The sequence below is a fragment of the Protopterus annectens genome, chromosome 8.part0 (genome assembly GCF_019279795.1).
Source record: "Protopterus annectens isolate FY-2018-M chromosome 8.part0, PAN1.0, whole genome shotgun sequence".
Classification (NCBI taxonomy): domain Eukaryota; kingdom Metazoa; phylum Chordata; order Ceratodontiformes; family Protopteridae; genus Protopterus; species Protopterus annectens.
Window position 1 is genome coordinate 708,535,267 of NC_056741.1, and position 18,805 is coordinate 708,554,071.

Here is an 18,805-nt window from a genome sequence, read left to right on the forward strand (position 1 = left end):
CAGAAGTAGGAACTCCTGTGTGCAATAACTGGGCGAGACTACACAGAAATTATATTTACAAGAACCTGTGCATTTAATTGACAGCTTCGAGACACACTGTTTCAGATTATGCGCCCAGTAACAACCAAGATAAAAATGCAGAATAGTGAAGTACAAATGAGACATTGGTGCTTCTCCACATACCGGTTAAAATAAGGGGATTTCACTGAACAAGAGGAGCAACTCTAGAGTGCTTAAGAGAAATTAAGGGAGTATCTTGATAATATGCATGAGTTTAGAAAGATTGCAGTTAAGGAACTGTTTTACTGTTTTTTAATAACTCCAGAGCACAAAAAGTTTTATCACAATGACTTAGGCAACAGAAAGTAGAAACATTTGTTACTAAACTTAGGGAGCCTATAACAAGGTATTTCAGAAATTTTATGAAAATTTGTATAAAGCAGATTAATGTCGAAATAATGAAAAAGCACAAATGGAAATATTTATGGAAGGCTTAGGTATGCCAAGGTTAGGTAGATGAGGCTCAGAAATTAACAACTGAGACGGGAGGAGATGAGGTAAAAATGGTGATGTATAATCAATCTGCATGAAAGTCTCTGAGTAGATGGTATTCCTGTGGAAGTTTGGAAGCTAGGACGGAAGGAATAGGTAAAGATCTAGATGGTTTTATTTGACAGTATTTTTGAAAATAGGGGAAGCGCCAACATCCCAGAAGAAGGGTGTGGTGGTTGTAACATTTAAAAATGTTATAAAGACCCTTCAGACCCAGCTTCGTATAGAGCCCATTTCAGTTCTAAACCATGATTATAAAGTGTTTGTCTGTAATAGCTAAAGAAATGGCAAATGTGTTGCCAAAATTGATAGATATGAATTTATTTGTTTAATATTTTATTTTATTTTACATTTGTTTACTGGGAAAGTCCGACTGGACAGTATTTGTCCGTTTTCAGCAGAGGCCCAGGGATAAAAGCTCCACGTAGTACATCTTGATACAAAATCATTCAAATACAACAACATTTCGATACAGAATACATGCAACATAATAACAAAAGCAAGGTAGTTTCTTAAGTTCTGTACTGTAATGTTCATGTTGTCCTTTTAAGAGGAACATTTAAACAATAGTAAAAACAAAACCAGTTAGTTTTTGCAGTTCTGTACAAAATATTCAATGTATTCCTTTTTGAAGAACATTTAAACAGTACACAAAGTAAAATACTGGTTGATAATGTAAGATTGTGATGGACTTTAAGGCATCAGATCTGTTGCTACAAGAGAAGTTTATTGTGTAAAGCACAATTTGAGATTATCAAAGAGAAAGGACTGGGTATTAGGTTAGTCAGGGTGTTGACAGTTACATATCCAAACATGGAGAGATAGGACTTCAGCTGACTTTTGAAGTTGGGCTTGTTCTTTTGCATTCTGATTTCATTAGGGAGGGAATTCCAGATTTTAGCAACTGCACTTGAGTAGAGGGAGTCACCAGACATATTTGCTTTTGGATATTTCTACTATAATTTTATTTGTGGATCTTAGCTGGCAGTTGTAGAGATTGAGTAGGTCTACTAGGACTGGTATTTTATTGGGTGGTATACTCTTTGGTGTGCCATGGTAAGTCGATTAAAGATCATTATTAGATAATTGGTGTGGATTTTGTGGAGAGGAGGAACATATTTGACATTAATAAAGCAATGATGATCCAGAGGGAAGCAGAATGTAAGAAAATACCATTGTTGTTGTTGGGTCTTGATGCAGAGAAAGAATTCGACAGAGAAAGCTGGGATTTGAGTAGGGAAGTGGAAGCATTTGCGTTGTGTGATACAATAATGAGATTAATGATTAACTGGAGGCAAAAGTTTAAAGTGGGAGGGTTCCTGTCTGATGAGTTGTCTGAACAGATGACCCAGACAGTGGTGTCCTTTTTACCCTTTGTTATTTGTGCTGTATTTAGAGCCATTGGCAAAGAAAAACAGATTCAGAAATTCAAGGGTATAATTAATATGTCAGTCAAGAAGGGTTGCCCTTATTTGCAGACTATTTAATTTTGTACCAGATAAAACTAGAAAAGGACATCTCATTGTTGTGGAGCATTCTTTGATGGTTTCAAGTCTTTTCGGAATATAAAATCAATGAAGACAAAACAAAGGCTGTAGCTGTAAACTGTGTACCCACACATGAATTGGTTCAGCAGTGGCCATATTTATAGGGATGTGATAAAATGAAGTATTTAGGAGTATGGGTTGAAGAGTTTCTATTATGGCAGCTAAGGATATGTGGGAAGATACTAAGCAAAAGGTAATACAAAAGCTGAAAAACCGGAAGGTCTTTATGGATAGAAAGATATAAGCAGTGAAAGTGTTTTCAGTCCCTTTCATTTTGTATACAGGTCAGACTTGTATCAACCAGAGGAGAATTTGTAGACAATTAATAAAGAGTTGAAGAATTTTATCTGAGAGGGGAAGAGGGTTGATGGACAAGTGGGATACGTTGATCCTTCCAATACAACAAGGTGTTTTTAGGATTACTTGATTTGAAGGGATATTTTAAAGTTACATTTAGGGCTTGTATACATAACACCAACAGAAAGTTGCAATTCAAAGTGGAAGTGGATGATGTTGATGAAGCAGGGGCTAATTCAAGAAATAAGGAGAGCGTGGGATTTTGGATGCATGTCCTTAAGGAGAACAGCCATTCAGAATGTTGTATTCATAAAGTAGCCGAAAATACTCCATGAATTAAGCCAACACGAGAATAGAGAAAGGAGAGTCTGTCAGTGTGGATGATTACAGTTAGGGGTGCAGGGAATAGGCATGAGGGGGCTGGAATTTACTGGAGAAAACTGGCAATGGAACCATGGCATTGGGAACAAATAAAGAGAGAGGGAAAGGTAATAGAGTGGGAACAGGACAAGAAGACATTTGGACTGCAGGCTAGAGACTGGCTTCCTTATCGGGATTGATATCAGAGTATAGGCAAAAAGAAAGTAATAGAGGAATACTAATTGAAAAACCTGCTGTAGTGGACTTTTTAGTTGAATCTAGAACAGAAGCTGCTGTTAAAAAGGATAATTAGCAGGGCATATAAAATGTTGCACAGTTACTATAGGAGTCACTCAGAGGAGGTTAGAAAAGATTAAGAAAGAGAGATTGGATAGGCAGTTCACAAGGAAACAATGGTAGGGGCATATGTACAGCTCCCAAATATACAATAAAGTCTGGAAGATTTTGGATTTCTGCTTGGAAATGTTTGTATAGATATTTTTAAACCAGAAGTAGACTCCAAAGAATTTTCCTTGGGTAAATGGCAAGTGTTGAAGGTGTGATGGGTGTGTGTGTGTGTGTGTGTGTGTGTGTGTGTGTGTGGGGGGGTGGATAACTGGGAACATATATTTTATCGGAATGTAATGAGGCAGCATACTTTCAAAATTCCATAAAGAGTAGTTTGTCAGAAATATTAGGTGTGCAAAGGGGTGTAACCATGAAAATGATTTTTCTGAGCTGGGGTACACGATCTGAATTGCCTAGAACATAGTACATCCTTTTTAAGTTTAATTCTAGTGGCTGCCAAAAAAGAGTTATTAGTAAATGAATATTAACCCCGCGGTGGTGGTGCTGCGGTAGCGTGGTCGCCTCACAGTAAGACGCTGTCCGGTTCGATTCTCAGCTAGAGCGTCTTCTGCGTGGAGACATGCGTGAATGGGCGTACCTTCGTTGAAGGTTGTGCGTCAGGCCCGGCAAGCCGGTATGTAAAAATCAACTGCCAATCATTAGCGGACCGGAGTTCCGCTGTGGCGACCCCTAACCAGGAGATATTGAAGTCTAAACCAACTGTATTTGAAGTAGTGAATATTGTAGTAAAGGTAAAATGAACTAGAAGTGTGATCTTTAGAAAATGATAAGAGTAAATTACATAGAAAAATTGGAATTGTGGGAACAATACATGCAGAATAATGTTTGTAGGAGCAATGAGATTTATTGAAGGCAGGAACTGAACAATTTATGTAATGCTGGATTGAGGATAATTGTATAAAAGAATATATGTGATGTATCATGTTTGCAATTGTGAACATGTCTAACATGGTTTGTTTTTTCTTTTATGTAAATGTATATTTAAGTGATGATTCATTAAAGGTGTTAAGTCGGAGTTAAAATGTTACTTGCATTGGTTCTTGGGTCTGTTACTGTGTTTTTTTTTTTCTTTTTCTAAGCTGTGAGAATCCCAGACGTAGAAGTGGTAGTTAAGGTTTTGTTTGGTTTCAGTTGTTCAGGGAGTATTGAAATCACCAAGTAGTATCATTTCACCTAAATATTTTGTCATGAAACCAGACCAGAGTTCTAGGTAGGAGATGTGAGGCACCCTTTGCTTTTTTGGTAGGTACACCCCATATACTTTTTTATTGCTAGCTAATGTGATAATGATTAGCAGCAGTTGTAATCCTGAGATGTTGGTTTTAGGTTGATTGAAATGTAGTGCCAAAGTAAGTGAACTGCTTTACTGTAATGTGAACCCTCATTGCACCCCTCTTTTTCTTTGTGCAGTCTTTTCTATATTTGATGTTCCTAGTGTGTTTAATTTTGAGTCAAAAGTAGTCTGTCTGAGCTAGGTTTTAGTGACTGACAGGTGGTGTAGTTTGTGTTTGACATATCCATGCCTGAAACTGGAAGGTTTTTATTACAAGACTTCTTGCATTAATTGATGATGCCATGTGTTTGTTGTGGGAACATGTCTGAGGTATTAGGGAAGTGTTTATTGTGTATGAGCTAGGATTGATTTTAGTGCGACTTGCAGATAGACAAATAGTTAGTGTTAGCACATGTAAATATTTAGGTTTATATTTTGAGCTATAAATGTTTGAAGGGATAGTGTAGGGCCTTTTAAGAACTCTTTCATAGTCATAAGTGTTGAATAGTTTTATGGTAGTACATTACAGTGCTTGGGTTGAATTGTAACATTTTGGGATGGTATTGATAGCTGCTGCTATTGTTAGTGTAACAGGGTTTGGTGGAATATGATGTGTTACATGAGGTGTAATGATGTTAACCATGCTGCTGTTATGTAGGTTAGGAATACTGGCAGTAAGGGATGAACTTCAGTCTTCAGGTACTGTGTAGAGTTCCTCATTTTGCATAGATGAATTAGTATGTTAAGTAAAGAGAAAGCATATTATACAATGACTGGCCAGCAATATTCAAAAAGGAGCACGCTGATTGGTTAGCCCAGCCAAGGTGCCCGTTGTAAATCCGAGAATATACCAATGGAAAAAGATCTGATCGCCCGGACTCTTCTACATTAGTATATCTCATAAAATTTTTACTTTTCTTTTTTTAATAAATTTACAAAACCGAAGACCTCAAACGAATGAGGGAGACTGTGCAGAGAAAAATAAGAGGATAATCAGGTACGTTCTGCAAAACTAAAGAAATGTACCTGATTATCCTTTTTATTTTCTCTGTCCAGGCTCTCCCGAACGTTAAGTCTCCGTTTTTTTTTTTTTTTTTAAAAAGCAATGGAGATCTTCCTTTCTCCTTTGCTTCCTTTGCACAGCACTGATGTACTGTGTAAGTGTGGGAACGCAAGTCCCATATGCATGCACAGTACATCAGAAAAGCCCAAGGATAGCAGAAAAACACGGAAGGGCACCACTGAGGCATTATACAAAGACATTAAAAGTAAAAATGTTTTCCCCCTTAAATAATGTCATTGTATAATAGCAATAACCAACACTGTGGTATGGTATATTGAAGATTTACCAACGGTTGGCTTTATTTCATAGGATTATAGGAAATTGCTAGACTTTTGGCCCTGAGGCCCTTATAAGCCTAGCCAAGAGTTTAGCCCATGTTTAGACAAGTCAGCAACCAAAGCCTCTGTCCAGCAGGGACACAGGTGGAATTCCAGGGGTGTATTTTCTGTTTCCCATCCAGTTATCCAGGCTGCGCTTAAAAAAGGATAATCGAGAACTCTGCTTGACGTGGAGAAGGAGTCTATTCCACAGATGAGGGAGTCTCTGGGATACAAATCTGTTCCGCCAACAAGTCTTATTGATGTCACAGACCAGGTTGAGGTCGCACATGTGGGTTTCTTGAGTGGAGCTTGACTTGCGAATATACAGCAGTCCCATCGAGACAGGGCTTTTAGCCCATCTGTGTAGGGTAGATATTTGAGGCCCTGGATTCTCCCAGTGAGGAATCTCTGTGGGTCTCTCCAGCTACTTTGCGAGGTACATGCCGAATGGAGCATTGTACTCAGTAATTGGCCTTATAAGGGAAGAATACAGTGATGTTATGACCTCCTTGTCCCTGGATGAGATACCCTTACTTATGAGGTGGGTCATGTAGAAAGCTTTTCGTATAACGGAAGCAACATGGTGGTCAAAAGTCAGGTTGCTATTAACCTCGGTGTCCAAATCCCTCATGACTGACTGCATGCTTAGGACGTTGTTATTAATGTGATAATATGTGGGGACATCACTTTCCCCAAAGGGGGTGGTGATGCATTTTTTGGCACTCAGCTTCGCCCTCGTGATTAAACCACACCAACTGTGGGTAAATCTTCAATATAGCACACAGACATAGTCTGTTATTGCTATAATAGAAACTGTGAATGTGATACTCTATCACAAAGTATAGCATCAAGTATGGCAGTTGTCATAGTGTAGGTGATATGAAAGAGGCAATTGTTTGCTGTTGTCATCATGATAGGATTTGAAATAGTAGGAGTAGCTTGATATGGTTGATTATGAAAAAAGGTAAGTTGGCAAAGTAGAGTCCTCATTTGTAATATAGAAATTATGTTAATTTCATTTGCTGGTAAATAATTTTTTAATGTATCATCAAGTAATAAGTTGTACTAAGTGTGTAGATTTAAAGGAGGGGAGGCAAAGGTTTGGAGAGATTAAATGTGTGTATGGGCAGAGTAGGTGGGGAATTGTGCTTAGACCTCTAGTATTAGCTAGGTTTGGTCACGCGCACATGCTTAGTACTGATAGAATCTCGTAAATATAGTAGTGCACAAAGATAAGGAGAAGTTGTAAGCTAAAACTAAAAAGTGTAAAAGTGAACAGTATGCAGTGTACCTTTTAACTGTCCAGATTTTTGCAGAATGTCCAGATATTTATCACATCTTTCTGCTCTGATCCTAATGAAATTTTGGTTTTCTGACAAATCATTGGCATATCCATTGAGGACTAAAGTCCGAAAATAATGACAGGCATTTGAATATCAGACTTTATGCCCTTCAGAAAATTCATGCTAATGCAAAACCTGTTCTATCAACTTTCTACATTTGTAAGAGCAATATTTAAAACTTATCCCTATTTGTGGGCCTTTGTTCCCCCATTATTTATGGTTTTGTCCAGATTTTCTGCTCTAAGAGGTTGAGAGGTATGATGAACTGAAGTAATGAATGGGCTGAAAGATAAAATGAATAGACAAGGCACAGCATAGTGTGTAGCAGACAGAAGGGGTGGAAACAGTAGGAAAGCAGATATTAACAGCAGGAATGACACAGGGGTACTGCTAACTGCCAAGCTGTAAAGACTGTACAAGGAGTTTTAGGAAAATGGTTAATGGTAAAATTGCTGCAAAAGATCAGTACCAGCAGTGTACTGGTACAGTGTGAGAGGGTACAGAGCCAGTTGTGGTGCTCAACAGGTGCAAATAGTGCTGCTTTGGTATTTAAAGGGTGTGTGTCCTAGAGGGAAGTATAGCAAATTATTCTGCCACAACTGTGAGAACCCAGACGTGTTATAGCAGCAGTGTCCAACCAATTAGTGCAGTGAACTATGTTTTATCATCTAGTACTTGCATGGTTAAGTGCAGTGAAATGCAAGTGGTATTAACCAGATGTCTGCTAGACAATACAGGCATGCAAATACAATTTAAGTAGAAATGCACTGTATGAAGTCCTGACATGCAGAAAGAGTCTGTATTCAGCATGCCACAAACATGTATCACATAACCCCCAAAACACTTAATAATAAAGTAGCAAGACATATGATCACTTTGAAAAACTACAGGTCTAACAGCAGTTTACTGGTAATACAATGAAATGTACCTGCAGTGTTCCCTCTCTGCTGGTCTCAGGTGTAGTAGTATAAAAGAGGAAGAACAATGAATGGAAATAAACTGTGGTAGTCAACACAAGCTGTAGAATAAAAACATTGGAAGAGCACAGAAATTAAAAGAAGTGTAATTGTTATACAATTGCCAATTCCAACAGGGGCTTCTAACATTACTATAGAAGAGGAACAACCAAAAAGCAAAATGAGACCATAAATACATAAGGCACATATCTAGTGTTAACTAGAGCCTGTCAATCTGCATATAATCAGTATTGATAGAATCCAGTAAACATGCAGTGTTCAAAGGAAAGGAGAAGTTGAAAGCTAGTGTCAGTGTGGAGAGTGTGTTGTGTACAAGTATATATTGGGCTGTACTGGAAAAATGTAGCAAATAGACATCAGGGCAGCCTTTTGGAAAATGAATAATTGGATTAGAGGCAACTTGTTTAGGTAGAAAGTATATTACCTGTAATAAACCTGAGTTTCTGAGAAAAGGCAACTAAAGCAGTAAAGCAAGGCTTTCAGGTAGTTGGAGATTTTCCAGGTTTTTCATGTGAATTTGAATTTTTGTGGATTATGAACTGCTTATTGCAAGACTTGTAAATTTAAGAGAGTTACCAGCAGCTATTAAGTAGTTTGATAGACCGGGTCAATAACAGGCAGTTAAAGGTTACATACAAATATATGCTAGAAAGATGGGTAGTAATGAAAAGGAAACACTAAGCATATAAATACTGTACTAATTTAGACAAATCATAAATTGGGCCATCTTTAGAGAGCTAAACTGTTTTTGACTCTGCTGCATCGTCGTATCTCCTTCCAGAGGGCTTGGCTAGGTCTTTTTGTTGTTCACAGTTTGTTCTGGTAATCTTCACAACGCTACACGACATCTGATGTATTAAGCATGTAGATGATATTAAAATAAGTTTATACATTTATAATATACAGGATCATAGAGATATTTAGGGATTCTTGAACCAGCTGACTGGATTGGAACTAATAAATTAGAAGCTAACCTAGGAAGCACATCTGTTGTGAATATGGGGAAAGAAAAGAACAGAACCTCTTACTACCATGATACTTCTGAAATAATTCTAAAAGGCAGAAGTAAGAGTGTGCTTCTGGGATTTGTTTCTGGCAGAAATCCATTTAATTATGATGCCTTGGTTACCTCTGATAGCCAGCAGTTGAATACACAGTCTGTGTTAAAGATGAAGAATTAAAATAGAAGTAAAGGCTTTAACAAACTGAAGTCTGGGAATGAGGAATTTGTAGGATGAAGAAAGGCTGAGACAGCTGGGACTGTGTTGTAGAGTTTTGAGGGGGAACCTAATAACAGATTTCAGATCTGTGAAAGATAATAGTATTTTTGCTCATACTGGTCTTGAAAACATTCTCCATATGCTTAAACTTGGCGTTAGTTTTACTAACCTGGCCGCAAAAGCTTTTAGAGCTATAAGAATTTTTTTTTCATTGTGAAAGTACAAAAAAAAAGAAAAATCAAATAAATAAAAAGCTCACAAAATCAAGTGCACATGAAAAATCTAGAAAAACACCACCTCTCCAAAAGTCCTACTTAGCATGTTAATATTGGAAAAAGACATGTCATTTTTCAAAAATGACTTGGACATTTTGAGTAACTGTCACGCTTTTTAAGCAACTTTGATTGTCTTTATTGACGTTTTGTTTTGTTGTAAATGTTAATGAATTGTATTATTTCTTCCAGCTACTTGACTGTATGTGCTTCATGGGGCTCTGTGCTTGGCACCTTGCTCTTAACTGTATTCATTGATGAGATTGTAGAGCAAGGTGGTCGGTGCTGACTGCTCTACCATCCTCTGCACAGATGTGATAATGTCTCTGCTTCCAACTCTAAAGTGCAGAGCTCATTTATCTAGATAAACGTCTGACTGTTTGGACTGAATCTTATCACTAACAAACGCAAGCATGCTTTTTACCTGTAAATGTCTCTGTAGAAGGGGCTGGGATCATTCTGTATTTTGTTTTTATTCTTTTGAATGTTTTGTGAATGCAGTACTTAAATTCTACCAAAATAGTTGGTCTGAACATTGATAATCAACTCAACTTTAATAACCACATAAATACTAAATTAATTTAATCAAATTGGAAACCTAGACATCCTTTCATGGCTTGACTATCTGCTGCATCATTGTATCTCATGCCTTTCTTACTTTTTCTGCATGTATTCGCTAATCTTCATTCTGTCCTTCACAGACTCGAATAAGGTTATTAGAAGATTGTTAAATATGAGCAGATCATAATGCTCACTTTGAATTTGCAGTACCTAAATTCGACCAGCATGTGTCCCTAAAAGTAAGTACAACTTGCCTATAAACAGCTAAACTACTCTTGCTGCTCCTCAGCTGTTCATATCCTGAACATGTTTTCAGGGCTAGGCATTTCTTACCCACATTCTTTGATACTGTTGCATCATGTTATCTTGTTACAGTCCTCCTTTTTTTGCATATATTCACTAATCTTTATTCTTTCTTTTACAGCCTAACTTTATTTTGTCATTCACAAACTAGAGAAAGTTGTAACAAGATTGCTAAATATAGAAAGGTCAGCATGCTCACTTTGAAGTTTGTATTGCATTAAAAGCTACCCCAGCTGCCTCTCAGCTGCTTATGTCCTGGTGTGGCACAGAACATAACATGACTTATGGTCATCTAATAAACTTCTCATATTTATACCTTAATCCAAGGCTGTATTTGGTAATTCATTCTTCTCAGTCTGTGTTAGCAAACAATGAAACCGACTTTCATTTGAACTGCACTAATTCTTTCCACATTTATGCATTCAAAGTCATTGAAAGATTTTTTTTGCAGTTAATAGGGCGTGTCATTTTGGAATTGCACAAAAATACTTTGCTGGTAGATGCACATTCTGGTTAGAGTACTTAAACTGGCTTTTGATGTGTCTGTTAATGGGATAATAATACAGAAACTAACTGGTATTGATGTTGGTTCATCCATTTAGATGTTCAATATATGCGTAAACTGATGGTTCAGTATTTGATCATTGCTACAAATAGCCTTAGCTGTACAGGTTTTGTCCTACATGTAACAGCTGGACAGCTTCTAAAGCTCCAGGGCACCTTCCATGCACCCAGACAGTCTTGGACAGAGCTTTAGAAAATCAGCAGTCTGGGTGTCAGGCACTTGCAGGCTTACAAGGGTTGATGATCTGCTAGCATTTCTTTAATTGGTGGGCAGATAACTTCCTGGGGGGGGAGAAGACCTTCTACAGTTTCTTTTTATGACTAAAACAATACTTTCTGAAGAAAAATTGTTTAATGTTAGAAATTTATATTTTCTTGGACTTTCATGTGATTTTTCAGTCAGTTGGCATATCGTGATTATAATTTTTTATTTAGTATAAAATTGTATAAAGTTAACCTTTTCACCTTTTCTCTAACGTTTTGTGAGAAAGCCTTTACATATTGTGTTTGGGGGTTGGGTTAAGTGTTTGTCGTACTTGTTGTGATGTGTTTTTGATGAAAATATAAATTTTTTTATACTTTTGTTTTGCCAGCTACTATTGTCAGTAGTACTCTGATTTCAGGCTTCATTCTCAGGTTTACCATGGAACAAATTACTGGTTATTCTGTTCATCCTTCCTCTGACTACAAAAGGAAGAACATTTCTATACAGCCTTTGTCCTTCAACAGGCTACTAATTTCTTTCAGCTACATATGGGTGACTCACTAACCATTTCAGGTTTCTCTGACTACATGTTTTCTTCCTTGGTTTCCTCTGGCATAGTAATTTCGTCCAGCATGGAGTGGGCGTTCGATATGTCCTGTATGGCTGTTAGTGTCCTTGTTGGTCTCTATATAAGGAGCGAGGAAATGCTTCTATACCTATCCAGACTAGAATGCCTGTACCCCAGGATGATACTGCTGACTGGAGTCGGTCTCTTTCCACAGAGATTCCAATTAAAAAGAAGCAGAAGGTTAAACCTTTGTCTTCTCTTGTCTCTGTAACTGTAGACATGAATGATTTATTTGGCTTAGCTCAAGGCTTCATATAGGTTCTTTCTTAACCATTCTCATTCTGGATTTTCTGGTAAAAGAAAAATTAATTCTTAATTTTCTGAAGATCCCCAGTATGATGAACAAGGAAACGATTGCGAGGAAAAACCTTTTTCTCCTCAGGAAACTGATTCTCGTTTTGAGGAGAATATTTATTCTGATTTATCCTTGGGAATAATTTTGTTTTTCTGAAACTATGTCTAGGATGAACCAGCTGTTTCAGTGGGATATATGACATTCCAGATTCTTTGAAAAAATATTATGATTTATTATATATGGAATTTCCTTAACCTACTACTATTCATCCGGTCCTCCCAAAACTTTGGAGGATGTTTTTATTACAGCCAGCAAACATACCTAACAACTAGCCTGGGGCTTTGAAAAGTGAGGCGGATTGTACAAAGTCCTACAGGTTTACAAGTTTTAATTTCTAATCCCACATCTGACTCTGCAGCAACTTTCTAGGTGAATCCATCTGCAAATAAACATGTGATAAATGCTAATCCTTCTCTGATAAAGATGGGAAAGCTTTTTATAGATACGGGGAGAAAGGTGCTGCACTTAGCTTGATGAGTAAGAATCTTAAAAAATGACATGTTAAATGTTTCTACTTGCTTCATTTTAGAATATAAGGAACATTATAGCCACTTTTCCTTCTGAGTGAGAATCTCCTCTGAAAGCGCTTCTTTGTGTCTCAAGTAACCAAACATTTTTGAAGTGTACTTATGACCCAGCTAATTCCTCTTCTAGAGGAGCTGCTACTAGAACAGTGATGAGTTTTGCATGGTTACATTCTCACAATTTACCTGAGATGTTAAAACTGAAATTTTAAATTCTTCCCGTGATAGGGAGGGTGTTTTTGGACCATCTGCTGCTGAAGTGTTGAAAAAGTGTGACGAGAGAGGGAAAATGATTCAAGGGGTTACCTGGATTTTTCAGCCTTCCTTCCCCCAATCTCTCTTTCGGCTTTTCCTGGTTAGGGGTCGCCACAGTGGATCACCGGTCCGCTAATGATTGGCAGTAGTTTTTACGGTGCAGGGTTGCCAGCCTGATGCCCAGCCTTCAGGGAAGGCACACCCACACCCACCTGCATGCCTTTACAGTTCACGCAGCCGTGGGGAGAACATGCAAACTCCACACAGAAGGAACTCCAGCCGAGAATCGAACCGAATAACCTCTTGCTGTGAGGCGACACTAAGTTTGTTAAATGTTAGACACCTATGTCAGGATCTTCTTATGAAAAGGGAAAGCAGGCAGACATTCAAAAAACAATGGGAAGGAGACTCCAAAAAGAGGGAAGCATTCTAGAAACCAGCACAGCCTAGCAAGTTTGAATGACGATCTATATATTGTAACTCCTTTTCCCACCCTGGCAAGCTTTTCAATCCCTCCTAAAAATCTGTCTTTCCAGTTCTGTCTTTGGCAGCAGATAGTGTCAGACAAATGGGTTCTTGTGTTGATCCATTTTGAGGTATAGATAGCAGTGGGAGTCTCTACCTCCTGTTTAGGGGATTCATCTTCCTCCACCAGATCAAACTTCTATTTTCCCTCCTGTCATTCAGCATCTGCTGACTCTGGGGTCATTGAGCCTGTTCCCCGTTCTCAGTCTGGGAATTTTTTATTTTTTTTTTACTCAGGAATGTTTCTGGTACCAGAGAAAGAAGTCTCATGGAGACCACTTCTAGATATTTCCTTTCTGAACCAGATGTTCTTCGTATTTCACTGTTGCAGTCATTACATTTGGGTAATCTGCTGGCAGGTTGCCCTCAGTTGGCCTGAATTCCAAAGTCTTGGGTCCTGCGTCGGTTGCGGTCTCCTTTTCCATGACGTCAGGAGTATAAAACATGCAGCTGATGCCATTTTCTTCAGTCTTTCTTGCCGTGCGGTGCCCGAAGCAGAAGCATTTCGCAAGTGCCAGTCGGCCGACTACTGAAATATTTGCGTTTGAGTTTCAGAACCGAAGTCTTCAATAAAGCTAAGTACCCCGTTGGGGAAACTTTTTTCTTGCTTTTTATATCGGAAAAAGTTAATAATTGTATTATTTGTGGGAAGCAAATACCTCATAAGGATTTCCATTTATACTGTATCCCTTGCCTAGGCCCTGATCACAACGTGCCTGGTTGTCGGTTTTGTGCTAGATTTAACCAACGCAGTATTAAGCGTCTGTATATTTTTGCATCTAAGTATTTTGGAAACAGATTTAACTACCCAGAGATGTCGTCGGATAGCAATCCGACTACCGGAGTACATAAAAAAACGTAAAGAAAAGGACAGAGAAAGGCAGTCGAGATCCAAAACTGAAGATGAAGCTTCTCCTAAGCCAGTTGCCTGTTCGCTGGTACTCAGTGAGGCGCTTTCGCAGCCCCTGATACCTGCTACCTTAGAGTCGCAGGCCTCTACCGACACCCATGTGGAGTCCGGCATGCTGCAAGATTCTCAAGGTATTGGACCGACGAATGTATCTCCCTCGGATGGGTCCGGAGTCGCTGAGCAGGCACCGGCTTCTGAGGGTGTATTCAGACCTCAACATTTTTATATCAAACCGACGAAAGCTGTAAAACCAAAGGCAAAGACACCTTCTAAAACTAAAAAAAAAAACGATGGCTGAGCCACGTGCACAGGCCTCTCTGCCTAAAAAGCAGATGATCAAAATGGCTGAAGGCCTTATTACCTTGATCAGGGGTACCCATTCCCTCCAGATAAGAGGCCTAGGCAAGACACTGACTATGAATCTTCAGATCAGGTTTCTATTTCTTCTGATTCCTCTTCTGATCAGGAATTATCTTTACCTCCCTGTGAGGATTCTGATGCTGAGGAGTCTGTTCCATCTGCATCTCCTCCTGAGGATTATTCATTTGGAAATACCTTGCATACTTTGAGGGAGCATTTTCACTGGGAGAGTCGAGACTTCTCAGAATCAAAAAAGAGGCTCAGGGATTTCCTCCTCCTCCCTCAGCACAAGCCTTTAGCCATTTCCCCTGTGTTAGATATTGTGGATGATATCTTTTCGGAGTCCAGCCTGACCCCTGACTCTTTACCTCCGGCTCCCAGTAAGCCTGACCGGTATTGCAGGGTCCCGGACTCTCATAAAGTTTTATTTAGAAACCCTGCTGCTGATCCTGAAACTATTTCACAGGGTCCAAAGGGAGTTAAGGCCTCATCAGCAAAAAACCCTACCCCCTCCGACAGAGATTCAAGGGCGCTGGACAGATGGGGAAAAAGTTTTATACATGTGCAACCTTGGCAATCAGGGCCTTAAACTGTCAATTTCATATGCTTAAGTACCATCAACATGTTATGGGATTGCTGAAACAGAAAATTATGTTGATTTCAGAATGTGCAGAAAATAAGGAATTGCAGGAATTATTGCATGCAGCTGAACAAGTTGGAAAGCATACTTTGCAATGTGGTTTTGATTCTTTAGAGGCCTCCTGCAGGGCCGCAGTTACTGGATCTGTGATTAGGAGGCATGCCTGGTTAAAGGAACAAAATTTGCCTGATCATGTAAAAGCTAAATTGCTAGATGCACCTTTACAGCATGATTCTCTGTTTGGTATTAAGGTAGAAGAGGTTTTAAAGAAAATGGAAGACAAAGCTAAATCTATGCAAACTGTTAAAGATTTCTTACAAATGCAGCCACCTAGATTCAGTAGACTCTGGCCTACAGAAAATTGGTCCTTTCCTGTGTCAGACAGAGCTCAAAGGGGCAAATCCAGATGCCCTAAGGATTCCAGGTACCAGGTTCAAGACTCCTACAGGTCAAAGCAATGGGGTGCATCCACCTCCAAATCTGGAGGAGAAAAAGCGCAAACCTACAGAAAGCAATCCCAATGACTTCCTTCTGCCTACACCAAGTACTTATCTTTTGGCAGCACCCATAAGGGGAAAAGTAGCACTTTTTGCTCAAAATTGGCAGTTAATAACCCAGGACAAGTGGGTACTGAACATCGTATCACGGGGATACAGATTCCACTTCTACACTCTGCCAATGGCAAATGGTTGGCCAGACCTGCCAAAAAAAACAATGGGCAGAGGCACAGAAACAGGATGTTCATCATGTTACCCTGCTGCAGTCATCACACTTGGGTTATCCTGCCGTCAGGCGGTCCCGCAGTCGGCCTGAATTCCAAAGTCTTGGTCCGGCATCTTTTGCTGTTGCTTCTTCCCTGACGTCAGGGGTATATAAAAGGCATCCGACGCTATTTTCTTCAGTCTTTCTTGCCGCGCGGTGCCCGAAGCGGAAGCAGTTCGCAAGTGCCGGTCGGCCGACACCTGAGATTTTCAATTTGAATTTCAGTCCGAAGTCTTCAATAAAGCTAAGTACCCCATTGGGGAACATTTCTTGCCTCAGTCCGATGTCAGAAAAAGTTAACAATTGCATTTCTTGTGGGAAGCAAATACCTCATAAGGACTTCCATTCCTATTGTATTCCTTGCCTAGGCCCAGACCACGACATCACAGGTTGTCGGTTTTGCGCTAGGTTTAATAAACGCACTATCAAACACTGTTTTGACTTCGCACGGCATTACTTTGGTAGAAAATTCAATTATATCATGCCGTCGGAGCAGCCGACAACTGCAATTCATAAAAAACGCAAGGATAAGGACAGGCAGCCTAGGAATAAACCAGACCCCGAGGCCTCAGCTGGGCCTGTCGCCGGTTCTCCGGTTTTCAGTGAGGTGCCTACGCAGCCCCTGACAACCGCAGAGCTGGAACCCCAGACAGCTGCCGACTCCCACGCGGAGTCTACTAGGCTGACACAGCCATCTACCGACACCGGGGCAGATTTAGACACTGGTGCAGAGGGAACACCTTCGGTTGCAGAAGGTGTCTTCAGACCGACTGCACTCACCATTAAATCTTATGCTAAACTTAAAACTCCTTTAAAACCTAAGAAAACTGTTCATCAGTCTACAGGTCAAGGCCCCATGCCTAAGAAACAGATGCTTAAGATGGCTGAAGATTTAATTACCCTTATCAGGGGTTCCCATCCCCCTCCTGATAAAAGACCAAGACAAGAGGAGGAATATGCATCCTCTGACCAGGTTTCTCTCTCCTCAGATTCTTCTGAGGAAAAGGATTACACTTTTCCACCTTATGAGGATTCTGATGCTGAAGACTCTATTCCCTCAGCATCTCCCCCTGAAGACTACTCCTTTGGGGATACATTACATACCATTTGGGAACATTTCCACTGGGAAGGCCAGGATTACTCAGATTCTAAGAAAAGGCTCCGAGAGTTCCTTCTGTTACCCCAGCACAGACCCCTTGCTATTCCTCCTGTTTTAAATATTGTGGATGATGTCTACTTGGAGTCTAGTTTAAATCCAGACTCACTACCTCCTGCTCCAGCCAAACCAGACAGATACTACAGAGTACCTGCCTCACACAAATTCCTTTAAAAGCCCTGTAGCTGACCCAGAAACCATATCCCAGGGTCCTAAGGGAGCAAAGGCTTCTATGGCTAAAAATCCTGTGCCCTCTGAAAGAGATTCTGGAGCCTTAGATAGATGGGGAAAGAAAATATACACCTCTGCAACTCTGGCTATGAGAGCATTAAATTGCCAGTTTCACATGTTGAAATATCAACAATTCCTGATGTCTCAGTTAAAACAAAAAATGAGCACACACTCAGAACAGCCTGAGTTCAAGGAAATGCAGGATCTGTTGCATGCAGCTGAACAGGTGGGCAAGTATACTTTACAATGCTGATTTGATTCACTGGAAGCTTCCTGTAGAGCAGCTGTTACTGGCTCAGTCGTAGACATGCTTGGTTAAAAGAGCAAACCCTCCCTGACCTTGTTAAAGCAAAATTATTAGATGCACCTTTACAACAGGATGTATTTGGTGTCAAAGCAGAAGAGGTTTTAAAGAAAATGGAGGATAAGGCTAAATCTATGCAAACGGTCAAGGATTTCTTGCAGGTACAACCCCCTTGCTTCAGCAGAAATTGGCCAACAAAAAATTGGTCCTTTCCAGCTTCAGACAGATCACAGAGGGGCAAATACAGACGCCCAAGGGGCAGAGGTCTGTCACAGGGCCCTTACAAACCTCGCCAATGGGGTTCTGCTACCCAGAAAGGAGGAGAAGACAGGCCCCAAACTAACAGAAGGCCGACACAATGACTCTATCCTCAAACCACCAAGCAAATCTCTCCTGGCAACACCCTTGGAAGGAAAACTAGCATTTTTTGCAGACAACTGGCACATTATCACAAAAGACAAATGGGTTCTAAACATTGTCTCTCAAGGATACAGATTCCACTTTCATACCTTACCAAGGATCAAAGGAATGCCAAACCTGCCACCAAATCAATGGGCAGAGGCACAAAAACAAATTACAGCTCTCATGAACATGAGAGCCATTCAACAGGTACCTACACAGGAGCAGGGACAAGGATTTTACTCAAGACTCTTCCTAGTTCCAAGAAAGGACAAAGCATGGAGACCCATTCTGGATCTTTCAATTCTGAACACCTATCTGCAAGTACCAAAATTCAAGATGCTAACACTACAGCAGCTTCTTCCCATGCTGGGCAAGAATGCTTGGCTAGTCACTTTGGACCTCAAGGAGGCATACCTGTATGTCCCTATCAGACAAAATTGCAGAAGATACCTCCGCTTCATTGCAGGTTCAGCGCATTATCAATTCTCTGCACTGCCCTTTGGCTTATCTACTGCGCTCAGGGTCTT

At 39.9% G+C, this 18,805-nt stretch overlaps 1 protein-coding gene across 2 annotated transcripts in view; it reads left to right on the forward strand.

Moving 5' to 3' along the window:
- GON4L (gon-4 like) overlaps positions 1-18,805 on the forward strand; it is a 3,426,849-nt gene that overhangs the window by 692,277 nt on the left and 2,715,767 nt on the right. The window contains exon 2 of one of the 2 annotated variants that reach the window (XM_044080159.1): positions 10,295-10,393. The exons of the other annotated variant lie outside the window; for it this stretch is intronic. The gene's annotated coding sequence lies outside the window, so the exon portion shown is untranslated. The remainder of the gene's footprint in view (positions 1-10,294; positions 10,394-18,805) is intronic. 2 annotated transcript variants of the gene reach the window in all.